The sequence below is a fragment of the Plectropomus leopardus genome, chromosome 2 (assembly GCF_026936395.1).
Source record: "Plectropomus leopardus strain MGB_pleo_1.0 chromosome 2, ASM2693639v1, whole genome shotgun sequence".
Lineage (NCBI taxonomy): Eukaryota > Metazoa > Chordata > Actinopteri > Perciformes > Serranidae > Plectropomus > Plectropomus leopardus.
The window spans coordinates 4422501-4437007 of NC_142177.1; the positions used below are offsets into that span (position 1 = coordinate 4422501).

General features: G+C 39.4%; 1 protein-coding gene and 1 pseudogene across 3 annotated transcripts in view; one reads left to right on the forward strand and one right to left on the reverse strand.

Moving 5' to 3' along the window:
- The window catches only part of LOC121952252 (receptor-type tyrosine-protein phosphatase gamma), a 505310-nt gene that overhangs the window by 80351 nt on the left and 410452 nt on the right, over positions 1 to 14507 (reverse strand). The gene's annotated exons all lie outside the window — the stretch shown is intronic.
- LOC148190133 (thrombomodulin-like) lies at positions 9247 to 12062 on the forward strand (annotated as a pseudogene).

The following is a 14507-nucleotide window of genomic DNA, read 5'->3' on the forward strand; positions in this document are numbered from 1 at the left end:
ATGAATACAAGAGTGTATGAACAGGAAGTGGGTACCAGGGGTGTTTCTAGAATTTGAAGACACTGGGGGGCTTAGCCTGGATGTGTGTTGAGGTATCCTCCCACATTAAATTAACAAGCTCTATTTTTATTTTTATTTATATTTAATTGTATTCATTTTTTAATTTTATTTTTCATATTATTTAGTAATTTTGTTAAAAATATTAGTTGTTGTTAATAATTAGTAATAGAAATACATTACATCTTCTGTCATTAAAAATGTATTGACTTGAGTTGCAAAAATAGTAAAAAAAAAAAAAAAAAAAGGTGATTTTGATCAAGGATATCATATTATTTTTTACGGCTTTGACCTTTTGGAACCTGAGCTAATTGGCTTGACTTAAAACACAGTTAAAGTACAGTCCTGATATTGTAAAAAAAAATAGAAATCAAGATTTTTTTCCTCAAATATCTTTAGAGACATATTTTATATTACTGTTAAACATCTGGCCGTCATGTTGTCTTGATGATATCATGAGCAAACACATGATATCACCAACAAGCAGGAGCGTTTATTGGTCCAGTGCAGCTCAATGCATTCTGGTGAGTAAAAGCTAATACCACAGTCCTTTGTTTTCTCTGCTCATGTAGCACCAGTTCCAGAAGTATTTGCTTCATTCTACTGTAGAGACAGCCCAGTTCTGTAAGAAAGACCTTTTTTTCCCCCCAGCGGTTAAATACCTCTTTAAGCTACCATCTTAAGAGAAAGCTTTACACTTTCTTTGCAGATGTTTCACTTTGAAAGCCATCTAGCAACTCAAAGGACATTATCCACGGTAAGCTTTTAATGTGACACATCTGCACTAAATATTCAGTTTCACTAGTGGTGACTTAATCACTAAAAAAAAAAGGCAGGATAAGAGTGACTGGAATTATATAGACATGCAAACACTCTCTGTGTTAAAAAGGAAAAATTTAAAGAAGCTGATGGCAAGTATGACATGTCTCTATAGAACTTATGGAATTAGTGTTGCAGAAAAATACATGAAATACCATTATATAATAGACCTGTACTGAATTTTCCATGCAAGCGATTAGATATCAGATAAATTTACTGCAGACCTCTTTTTAATGCTGGATGCACACTTATAATCATTAATGGCCGCTGTTTTATGGCAATTTACAGTGTAATTATTATTCTTATTAGCAGTAGTCAGAATAATATACTGGGAAGCATGGCTTTAGACTTTTAATCCTCTTTCTGGACAAACTATCTCTGATCTCCCGTTGACATATAAGCAACTAGAATTGACTTTTTGGATATAAATTGTCATCACTTATTTTATTCTTTTAGACATTTCTGTGTAATTTTGTCACAATTAAGATATGCATTCTTGGGTTATGGCCTATGACGTGTTTTGTGAGGTCACAGTGACCTTGACTTTGACCATTAAAATTTCATTCGTTCCTTGTTGTGTCCAAGTGGACATTTGCGCTAAATCTAGGGCTGCACCTAACAATTACTCTTAATACAGTGAAAGAGCAAACAATACAACTTTGCGGCAGCAGGTTAGGGACAGCCCTTTTCTGTCTCAGAGAGGACAAAAATCAGCTCCATATGGAAATGGTTTTACCAGTCAACTGTGGAAGAACATGACTGGCCTGGACAGAGCCCTGACCTAACCCCATCTAACACTTTTGGGATGAACTGAAGTGCTGACCTTATTAGCCAACATCAGTGTTTGACCTCACATATGCTCTCATGGCTGATTTGGATCTCCTCCTGCATCTTCCAAAATCTGGCAGTAAGCTTTCAAAGAGTGGAGGTTATTTCAGCGGCAGATTAATGATGAAATGACAAGTTTAACCACTACATATTGGTGGAAATATTTGAGAGTGCACATTTTTTGGGCAGTTTATATTGTAACTGTTTGTTAAACAGCAATGCATTCCACTACTCACTGTTGGAAAAGAGGGGGTAGCGTAAACCATCAAAGAATGCACATAATGATTATTCCAAACACTGTATCATATTATGCAAATGCTTATGATAACTAGATGATGAACATGGCTTGATTGAGAATAGGGCTCACGTGCCTGGTGGAACCAAATTGATTAGGTTGCTCATAAAGAGCTGCAGTGGAGTTTTTCTATTCATAACCTGCAGTCGAGCCCCATGTGGCTCAGCATTACTAAAACCATTAGTCACACACACACACAAAAGCACACACGTTCCCACAGCAGAACACACACATGCGCATACATAGACATCATTTGGGAGTCAAACAGTGAATGACCTCTATGCAGGGAAAACCTATCTAACAGATTATATCAACCTGGGCCCAGTCGGCCATGTCCTGTGTGTGTGTGTGTGTGTGTGTGTGTGTGTTTGTGCGCACACTGTATACACCAGTATATGGTGTATATGACACCAGTATAACTGCCTTTTTTAAATGTTCATAACTTGAATTTAATATATAAGAATGCATCAAATGAGACAATAAGTTAAAGGAAAAGCCTAAAATAGTAATAAAATAGTAGGGTAAATGGGGAGCCAATAAGAAGTCAGCTGTAAAGATCAAGGGAAGTCTTTTATGCTCTTATCAGGAGCGTCTGGAGAAGGGCTCCTGTGCACACACTATGTGGGCCAAACTCTCAGAGCATCCATCATCACTCTGTTGCACTCAACACATTCGCAACACTCGTGCTACGCACTGTTGTTTTCCAACGTGTTCTCATCCAAAGTTGTCACATATAGCCGCTTTGTCAGTATTGTCAGAATTAGCCGCTATATATTACGCTCTTGGTATCCTCCTGCGTCTGCTTTTGACATTGCAGGATGCTGCGACCAAACTCCAGGATGTTAACCAAAACACGATTAGGTTTAGGCAACAAAAGCTCAAGGCAACCAATGGCAGGACATCAACAAAAGCACATGGATAGGATTGGCCAAGAAAGCAGGGGTAGATGTAGGTTTAAAAAAACATGTCGTCATCATGGTTTGACTTTACATTCAAAAAGGAAGAAAACACTGGGCTCCTGGTGGAGAGTCTGGGGTTTGTTGGACCCATCCACTGCCACTCCTGCCATTACAGGTGCTGTCTGGCCAACCAGCAACATATCATAAGACCATGCCTGCTCGACAAACTGACACAACCTAGCGATGCATCAGCCCTCTGCAAAAGGTGGCAAATTGTCTTGATATCTTCAAAAACATAGGAAGGAGGCTGTAGGCAACTAAAATAGTGATGACCCCAAAATTTGCCAGAAATTTGGAAAAGGAACAAGAATGTTATCTAATAATTAATAAAAATAAACAACAACAAAGAAAAAAGAAAAAAAAGAAAACGAAAGAAAACAAACAAGGAGATGACCATGACAAAAAGTGCTTGAAAATCATAGCAATTCTTTAACATCATTTTAAATGTTATTATGATAAGCTTTTTTTCCCTAGACATTTTCCAGAGCTTTTTTAAATTTATTTATTTTATTCTAAAGCTGCTAATTTCTTGCAATTTGGGAACATTTCTTGCAAAGTGCTCTTTGCCTTTTTTCCCTTGTTGTTTTTTTAAAAAAGAAATTACACCAATTCGCTCAGGGTCCAAGGTGCTAAACTGAGGTAGTCTTTTCACCTCCTTGTCACCTTGTCAGACATGGGATATAATTTCTATGTGTGTGTGTGTGTGTGTGTGTGTGTGTGTTGCAGAATTGTTACAACTCACACTCCCCCTGTGCAACACAGCTGAAAGGGTTTTGTAGCCCAGTGTGTTTGGCAGGGTGATGAAGAGACCCTCTTATGGCTTTCATCAAAGATAAGCGGGCCATCTCTTTCTTTCTCTCACACACACACACACACACACACACACACACACACACACACACACACACACACACACAGGAGAGAGGTCTGGATGGCAGTGAGTGATGGAGACTATATGGCCTAATCACACAGACCAGGACATGGGTAGAGGGGATGTCTGGCACAGGTAACATCCACAGAAGACGTCTCTCTCCCTCTCTCTCCCCCCCTCTCTCTCTCTGCCCCCCCCGTAAGTCTCTGAGAGGCCATTTTGAGGAGGAAAGGACATCTTTGGCCCTGCAGCATGTTGACCACAGTTGATCGATGGCCGTGTCTTGATTGCGGGTCGGTCTGTGGAGCTTTGCACTCACATGGATTGGGTTTGAGCTCAGTCACAGTGCTGCTGTTAGACATGCACCGACAGGATGTGTAGCAGAGGGACTGGTGCCAAATCCCACTGTTCGTAGTTATATACAGTTAAAGGTTTATGGAGTTCATAAGCAGCCAAAACCCTTTGTAGTGTTTAAGCACAGTTAGGAAAGACTTTTGATTTTTTTTTTCATTCTTCAGTACCCACTGAGGTGCCCTTAGGCAGGACACAAAAACTCCAGCTTTAACTGCTGATATTAAGCACCGTGCAGGGCAGTCATCCAATGCAGAGGATGAGAGGAGAGTGAAAAACAGAAAGAGGATAGTCTACACTGCTTCAAACTGTTGTGTCCCCAGGTATCAACATGTCATTATAAACAAAAGGACAAACAGAAAACTTTTTTTTTATTTAACCCTTTAACACCTTAGCATATTGGCTTGATTTTTTTCAGAAACATGGGAAGAGCCCGACAAGGAACTTAACGAAAAATGTCCCAAAAATGAGTGAAAATTAAATTAAATTAAATCAAAATAGTAAAAACTTACAAGAAAATTGCCTTAAATTGAGTTAATAAAAAGAAGTATAAAAAACCTGTGCTAAATATATATATATATAGGAATTTTTTTCTGAAACATAATTTTAAGTACATATTTAAGAGAATTAAATATAGTTTTCTGGACTTTTTCGATATACCTGGACACCTTGGTTATTTTTTTAATTGTTTTTTTTAATCATATCTAATAATAAAACCAATTTTCTCAGGTTTCAGAAGTTGAAATGCTAGTGAAAGGTGTCTGAATGCAGTACAAGAAAACTGATGTCGATTCAAGTGTTAAGTGGTTAAAAGGGGCCTATTATGCTTTTCCACATTTTGTGTATAATATATGTATAATGTTAAAATGTTAAAGTACCCTTCTTACATATTGGCTTGATTTGATTCAGAAACATGGGAACATCTACCAGGTTTTAAGTACCCTACTAACATAGGTGTACTTATGTAGTAATGTCAGTGAAACATATATTCTTGGTTGCTCATGATGTTAATTGTTCCCAGATACAGATCAGATTCCTGTATGAACACGTCCGGTTAAACACAGGGGCTTAAAGAGACGGTTGCTAAAACGTTGCTTTCTCAGACACAGTGTGAACACGGGTGATCCAGCACAGACAGAGTGAGGAGGGAGACAGCAGGCTGCAATGACGGCTGCACACTATACAAGAGATTTACAGCACATTATGAATGACATGTCATCTTAAATGTCAACTTCCCTGAATACTCATCAAAATTCATGATAATTGCATGAGCTTTGGTGCACACTTTCATTTTTATGGAGCAGGAAAATGTCTTAATGTGAAAAATATCCATGCTGCAAAATGGGAAAATTACCTCTATTCACTGCCCACCTCTCTGCAGTCCAACTCATCTGTGTGCATCTGACACTGTGTGTGATTGTTTCATAACAGGCAGCCACTCGATGGCATGAAGGACTGTAAATTGAGTAGCACTTGCATTACTCACTTGCTACTTAATATGGCACTTGTAACTTTTTGTATAACTGTTATTGGTGCACCTCTAGATATTATGCACGGACATACAGTAATTGAGCTCTTGGACATCTCAACCTTGACCTAAAACAAAATAGGCACAAAGAAAGTGTGCAGAGAGGTGACGAATAAGCACATTTAGATTGCAAATCGTGTCACCTTGTTCCTCGGTACAAGTAAAGGTCACTTGTGTAGAGTGGATTTTCTTGAATAAAAGATAAAATAAAAATCTGCAAATGAAATAGTCCTTTGGTTGATCCAAAGGAGGCTCAGCTTCATGAAAAGAACCTTGGCTGAACTGAATATGTGTTTGTTACATAAACTCACGTAAAATAAAGTGTCATTCACTGAAAACAGAGTTGTTTGGATCCCTCATAAACTTTATGCCTTTTCAAGAGTCATTAGCAACCAACTCAGTCTGTCATTTAGGTACGGTGATGTACTGTTTCATAAATATATCATTATGTATATAAGTTCAGGCAACTTTTGGGGCCCATGTTGGTAGTAAATGGGCAAAAAATGCCCCCTATATGGGAATGTCCAAAGGTTCCATAATGGCCCCATGCCAGTTGCCCAGATGGATGGGCTTACCCTAGTGAGCCCCACATGGGTTATAGTAGGGTAACTTGGGTGGGTATGGGCCCTCATTTGGGCCCAGATATTTCTAATGGCATTTAGTGAGGAGCAGATTATGACTTGTTTCAGACTCGAAACTCGAAGTTTAGGACTTGGGAATTGACTTTGGTATTGCCAGGCTCAGTTTATGAATTTAAGTGATAGTTTAGGATTTTTGAAGTGGGACTGTATGAGATACTTCATTTCATTTTTATTTCTTCTAGTCATGTAAACTCACAACAATCAGATTTAGATTAAAAGCCACTCTAATACAGATTCCATGACTGAAAACAACCAGGGAGAAAAAAAAATCTTATTATACCTGTCTCTATTTTAAAACATGCATAAACAGAAGAACTAAACGGTCTGTCAAATGCTGTTACACAACAAACAACACGCACAGTTAACTCAGAGAGGAAAAATAAATACATAGAAAAAAATCTAGAGCCATACGCCAAGTCACGTTCAACAGGGGGGCAGAGTTTTATAACATTTTTTTTCTTTATAAATCTTCTTAAACTAACAAAATATTTTTTCTAACACTTTAAATTATTTGGTAAAAAATTCTACAGTTGACGCCAACCACTGAAATACATATCTGCTTCCATGTAGTCCATGCACACTGGTGCTCAAAATTAAATTTCCTCCTGTGTTCCTTATCCTCTGATGTAAAAACAAACAGATTCTGTAAGTTTTCTGGTAGTACTCTGCTTTTTGCCTTATACATAAATAATAATGTCTGTAACTCAACAAAATCTTTAAGTTTCATGGCTGCTAAGAGGGCGCACATCCAACTGTATTTCAGCCACTTTAAAAAACCCTACCTAAAAAATCAATATTATTCTACATGAATGCTATATTTAGAATATGTACTCCACTTTATCTCGCTTTCACACAGCCTTTTCCTTTGGCACTACTTCTTCTCAACCATATAACTTCCATCTTCCTATGCAAAAGCCACACTGTATTATGCAGCCGGTCAGCTGTTGGGGTCAGATTCAACAGTTTTTTGAAACACTGAAGTTGTAGCAACATGTCCCAACAATCAGGTGTTGGACCAACAACATTGTCTACAATTTAGTTTGATTATTAGTTTAGTGTCTCGCTGTAATTTTGAGATATTGCATTATACATTCAAAATGGTGGGAGGAAAAGAAGGTGCACAGTGCATCAGAAAACCACTTAAATTATTTAATTTTAAAAAACACCAGACAAGCAAAAAACAAAATTGACTAAAGAGGGTTTTATCCAGAGAAAAGGAAACAGGGTAAAAAGTATTTCCGGGACTGAAAATACATCAGTCCAATCCAGTAGATGGTATGCACAAAAGGTTACATTGTATCTGTATACTGCAGTGGACGACATGTATCAACAGTATCAAACGAGATTCAACTAAACTCAACATAGGTCTGAAAAATATAAAGCTTGTTATTATTTAATCTTCTTATGTTTATTTAAACCATTTGCTTTTCATAAATGCTTTACAGATGTATTTTGGACCTATATTGTCCAAAATACATATTATTGTATGTCATTGAATACCTTTTTATCATTGTTGATGTATGGTGCCCACTGCAGTGGACAAATATGTAACTTCTCCACAATAACATATACTGGAAAGAAAATTAAGCATGTTTTTTTTTTTTTTACATGTGAAAAGTAAAAATAAACATTTAAACATTTGTTTTGTCATTTAATAAAGCATGCATGAAAGGGTTAAGAGAAAACATGCATGCAGATCACATGGGGAAGTGGTTGGATATGACGGTTCCTAAATCACCAAGACTATGCCTTATAGGAGACTGAGCAGAAGTGCCAAATGTACCAAAGCATGGATTTGTAGTGATAGATGTAGTCGTCACAGCTGCTCAAGTGATCCTCAGATTCAGAAAAATGCATCCTCTCCAGATTTTAAAAAATGGAGGGGATCTATGTTAAAAATTGTGTCATATAAACACATGTTAGCAAGGGTCAACAATGAAGCTGAAAGCTTTAAGAGGTTATGGGCAGGCTTTTTTGTTTGTAATATGTCTGCTGCACTGTAAATATTTAGTGTTTAGTTGTACCGCTGTGGTTTCTAAATGACTGTTTTGGGTCTGTGGACATGTTGAGTTCCAATAACAACACTGTCTGTTTGTTAATTTTTTGACTAAATAAATAAAAAAAATGTAATCTAAAAAAAAAAGAAGACATGCAAAGGAAAAAAGAGAATGATTATGACAGTGATGATGAAATGGCATTCACCGTGGAGACAAAGGGATACTTTAACAGAGAATAGTACAAACGAAGGACTTGAGCAGAGGGAGACAAAGAGACAAAGGGGAAACTTGTGTGGAAGCACAAGCTCACTGTGAACTGTACATGCATGCTCACAAACAGAGAGCTGCTGCCTGGACCAACACAAACTCAGGATATGTCTGGTTCAAACTTAACTGGTTGTTTGTGTCATTTATTTGTAGGTAGTGTATTTTACGCAGCGGTTTAGTTCAGCAATGTTTCCCAGGGTCTCTGTCGCTTATTTGGTGGTGGTTTTATATAATCCTCTTGAGAGAAATGTTCACTGCATTCATTGTAACTGGCCACAGCTGTTTTCATTGCTTTTTCTGAGCAACCCAAAAAACCACAAGCAAGTAAAAGCTCTAGAAAAAGTAAAGTTTTGTTTCAGTCAGATCACGTAACATACGGTTACTTTCTGATCTAAGAAACTGACCTGCAGTTGGGCTTCTGTGTAGGAATATGTAACTTGTGAAAAAATTTAGCGCACAGAGACAAAACCGATATTTGTTATATTCACTTGTTTCAGAATGCAAGAAATGTACGTTTCCCCCAAATGCTGGGCTGTAGTTTCAACACCAAAACACCATTATCCGTCATTCCGCCTCACTAAATGAGAGGCTGCCAGTCATTCAGGGACACAAAAGTAAATGAACCATCATTGCTGATGGGAAACAATCACCAGCAGGAGGAGGGAGTTCAGGCTGAGCCTCAGTAAAATGGAATAAATTAGCACAGTAAGGGGGCACTGGAAACAAAATGACTCATGCAGTTCAGCTGCTGCTCTATAGGTTTTGTGCAGGTTTTCATTTTACAGCACCACCTGTGTGTGTGCGTGCGTGTGTGCGTGTGTGTGTGTGTGTGTTTTGATGGGCCCAGTCTCTTTGAGATAAGGCATTTGGCCAGAATGGAACTTCCTTCCTCGCCTGGTCCGACAAAAAAAATACCGTCGGAGGCTTTTATAAATGGGGACTATGTTGAGCTCTCAGTCAGATCGTTCAACACACAAGTTTATCCCACTTCAGGACACCACCGGTAGCTTCTCCACCACCGACATCATGACTTCAACAGCACAGTCTTTGCTGCTTTGTGCGCTTTTCCTCTGGGGGCTGGAGGAAACGGTCCGGGCTCACCACGGATATTGCGCCGGGAATGAGTGTTTTGCGCTTTTCCAGGATCCCGAGGATTATGCAGGCGCACAGAAAAGCTGCAAAGACGCGGGCGGACAGTTATCATCGTTTAGCCATGAATATTTTAGGAAGACAATAAAGAGTCTGGTAAGTGGGAGTTTCTGACTTGACGACAAAGCAGACGAATATTACCAAAGTTGCTTTTCAGTCTGCGTGTCCACGGAACAGGACTTGTCAATCGAGATGAAACCATGCAGCAACACACTGGACGGATTTGTGTGCCAATATACCCTCGAGGAGCCGTGCGGTGCGTTGCAGGCAGGTGAAGGCGCACAGGTGAGGTACAGCCAGCCTCTAGACTTCGACTTGGACGATTCGGAAACGTTTCCAATCGGAACCATCGCCGTGGCGGAAAAGCTCGGCGGTAAATATCCAGACTCTAAACACGTGTGTTTCTCCAGCGATTGGATTCCAGCTCCCTGGAACTGTGAGGTATTAAAGGGCGGTTGTGAGCAGGAGTGCACCTCCACATCACCAACAACGCACACGTGCATATGTCCTGTGGGGAAAACTCTCCATGCAAACAAATTCACCTGCACTGACGGCCCGTGCGCTTTGAACCCGTGCAAGGATGAGGGTGAGAAGTGTGAGGTCTCAGAGGGAGGTTTTAATTGCACATGCAAAGATGGCTTTGTGAGGGAGGATGGAGTGTGCGTAAATGTCACTATTTGTTTGAAGTGTGAGCACATGAAGTGTGATAAGGTCAATGGGGTGTATGAGTGTGGATGCAGGAAGGGGTTCAGGGTGTCAGCGCATGACCCCACCAAGTGTGAGGTGATCCGCACTGTCCGTGAGCACTAATGTGATGGTGACAGCATTTACTTTTTGTATATTGTGTAATATTCCACTACATTCAGCCTGTGCCTGCTTTTTACTGCACTTTACCAACAAGATAAAGAAGTTGACCTTAACATTCAGCAGTCAGTACATGTTTTTTCACAGGCATCAGGAAACTAGGAAGGCCCTCACAGGTCTGTCAAGGTGAGGCTACTTTAACATTTTAAACTGAATTATGGAGCAATGACACAAGTATCAAATTAAAACAAGACCATATTGGGGATGTTGTTAGTGGCACTGACCAAATGTTGTCAAAATAACTGCGTGACATGATTTTCTGCAAAAAAAACAATGAAAGATACGTCAGAGAAAGAAAACAGCTTCAAGGCTCCGCTGGGTAAACTCAATTCGGGCACAGATATCAGAAAAAATATTTGTGGAAACCAACCGGCCTGGTTTTTATCGCCAGGCTAACACTGAGTTATGATTCCACAAAAGTGTGTATAAGTGTTTTGGACTGAATCCATGCCACCTGCTGTTAGGCGTCCTAGCAAAGATCAGAATCGCAAAATTGAACATTCACTATTCAAATAAAAACACTGAACTGATTATTTTCTTTCATGAACAAAGGATTCCCTTCCCTCTGCGTCGCAGTCATATCCCCTCCACCCCATTCCATTTCACCACACCCCTTTTGTAGGAGGCACTGAAATAGCATTGAGCCGACCACTTCTGTAAATTGTGGGTAGTTCTTCAATATGTTACAAATAACTGCAATCACAGGAATTAACTCTGAATACAAACTTTATTAGAACTGATATTCATATGCGTAACGTTTTCACTATGATGCTATACTCTATTGTACTGAGCCATGTTGTCCATCTCCTATTACATCCACTGAGTCACTCAGTGTCACTTTGTTATGATCACATTCCTTTAAATCGACTCAACCAAAACTCCACCTGGAAACCAAGCAGCTCAAGGAATGAGAGTGTAGGTGTATATTATGTAGTTTTTGTCATGATTTATTTCTGTACCCTGCGGCTGTAGGAAGTGTGTCCAACCCTCCTGTTCCTACTTCCTCTTCCGGTCCAGTCACTTTCCCACTGGGGAAAATGGAAGGCAATTCTCTTCCTCCTCTGCCAGCCCCACTAATCTGAGAGAAGACTGTAAATAGTTCACTAATGATGATTGATTTGGATTGACCATAAATTAGACAATCGTGTCTATTCCTCAACAGTTATTGTTGTACTCTAGTTCTACTCCATGAGTCAGTGTCTCTCCCAGAGGGAGTGCTGTTCTTAAGTTGTTGTTCTTAGTTAATATTCCATTATTGAATACAAGTTCAATTGTACTTCAACTGGGTGATTTTTTCATGGTACTCAAGAGAAATTGTACAGGTTTGAAATATGCCCATCTTTACTCACAGCACATAAGGCAACAAGCAAAGACGTTGTATTAAACTCCTGTAAAATTCACCTATAAACATCTATCCAAGGCTGACCCGAAGTAAAGTGACTGCTGTTCTCGTTCCTTTTTTAAGTACATGTGCATACAATTTCTTATTTGAAAGATAAGAATCTAATTTGTGCTTCTGTGTTTGAGTTATATCAGTTTTAATCCCAATTAAACATGTTTTTTTCACGTTTGCCGCTGAAATATTTTCTTTAAAAGAGATGCTGCAGTTGTCTAGAACTGGTAGGTATTAGCTGCAAAAAAATGGGGTCAAAATATTAAGCTGCAAATATACATACATACATACATACATACATACATACGCGCGTGTGTGTGTGCATGTGTGTGTGTAATAGGTTACAGATGACTAGTTACCCTATTAAAAATGTAATAAGTTACATAACTATTTTAATGACTTCATCAACGTAATGTAACTTATTACATTTGATTACTTTTTCAACAAATGTTTGAAGCTGGGCAATAAAGCTGAAGAGACCTAAAAAACACAAGAAGGTAGATGTATTAGTCTTTTTTTTTTTTTTTTTTACATAATTTAAAAAACAGCTTCATAAGTTTTCATAAAAGCTTAAGTGTTGCACTTAAGTTCGTCTCAAGGGCTTTGCTGACCCACTTTGTCCAAAAAATAGAATAATGTTTTATTCTACATATAAACTTTTTACTGAAAATGTTGCCCCTTTGCAATCACCAACATTTTTAAAACTTACTGTAATTTAATTACATATTTTTTCTCAGTAATTTCAACTGATTATATTTACATTTATTTTGTAATTTAATTAGCAAGTTACACATAAGTTATTTCCCAACACTGTATATATTCAGTATATTTATTTGAAAAATAAACAAGAGCAAAGATTATAGATGTATGTTCCTGTTCTCTGTTCCCATGAGGCTTTACCAGGAGTATCATGTAAATACAGAAAAGGGAAGAGCCACTCATGAGAGGGATTATGGGATATTGTCCATTCCCCTCTTAAAAGTTCACGTACCCGTGCGCGCAAGGATGTGCGCTCTGCCCGCGTGTGCTTGCATGTGTGTGTGTGTGTGTGTGTGTGTGTGTTGAGAGGTAGGGATGGCTTCCAGGCCAGGTGAACGCTCACACATATGCACAGATTCCTAGCCCACTCAGCTGTGGCTATGTTTTTACTGCTCCAATTCTCCTCTTTGCTTTTTCCCAAGCCGTCCTTCCTCCTCCTCCTCCTCCTCCTCATCTGCCTCTTCTGCATTTCCTCTGCCAGCCTTATAGATCTGCTTACAGCAAACATGTCCCACTGCAGCGCTCAAGGACATACTGCACGAGTATGCAGCACACTGTGCCAGGACAACACACACACACACACACACACACACACACACACACACACACACACACACACAACATGCCTGAGAGTGGGTTTGTGTATCTAGGTGATGCACCTCTCTCCTCGTCGACCATATGGAAGTGTGTATGAAGGAAGGGAGGGGACAAATCCTGCTAGGACGGTTGACACAGCACAGATGCCATGCCACGTGCGAACACTTACAAACACACAGAGAAACACGTGCACACTCAACACATGCATACGCACACACACTGCGCACACTGTGTGGTGTTGTTTGAGTGGTAATGAGGCAGGAGTGGGAGGACGGCTGGTGTGCCTCCCACCGCCTTATGCTAGGGGAGTTACCCAGCTCGCTGGTGAAATGACAGAGAGCTAGCACAGACCACACACACACACACACACACACACACACACACACACACACACACACGCGCGCACACACACACAGAAGACAAGCTTCCTCTGGGTATATGAGCAACACTGAATATCCCTCATTTATTAACATTAGGAAATGTCACTATCCAGGAGTAATGTGAGGATATTGGACCAGTTTAGAAAGAAAAGAAGGGAAACTTAAATGATGCTATCAGTGGGTAGAAGAAGAGATAGCACAGTGCACTGATAGAGTGTCTTAGTGATAAAGGTGAACATATTTTTACACTCAAATTTAATAGAAATTTCGTGAAAAATCTGTAGTCTTAAAACCAGCAATGCAGTCTCTGTTATATGTAAAAGTACAAAATTAGGCTTTTTTTAGTAAAGGACTAACCTTGGTGCCCATGCAGCCCAGTCACCAGCAGCAAATGTTAGCGTACATAACAGCAAATCATTAATTGTTACATTTGCACGTTTCACATGTATCAGAATAAGGTTTCTAAAATGACAAAGTAAATGAGCTGACATTGTCATCAGGAGGTGGGGTTGGTGGGGTGGATGTCTTGACACCCAGGTGAGACGCCTGTCAAGCTGCAGACTGCTGCAGAATCAGCGCATTCTCATCCCAACTTGTTAAATACTGATTTTTTGTCAGTGACCTTTACGTCTACTCTACTGGGTCTGTTGTTGACGTTCCCCAGACAGCGTGTCAATTTATGTTTATAGTATGTTTTGTGTCTTTTCAAATTACACCTCCATTTTCACAAGAGAAAAAAGCAGTAATATTTC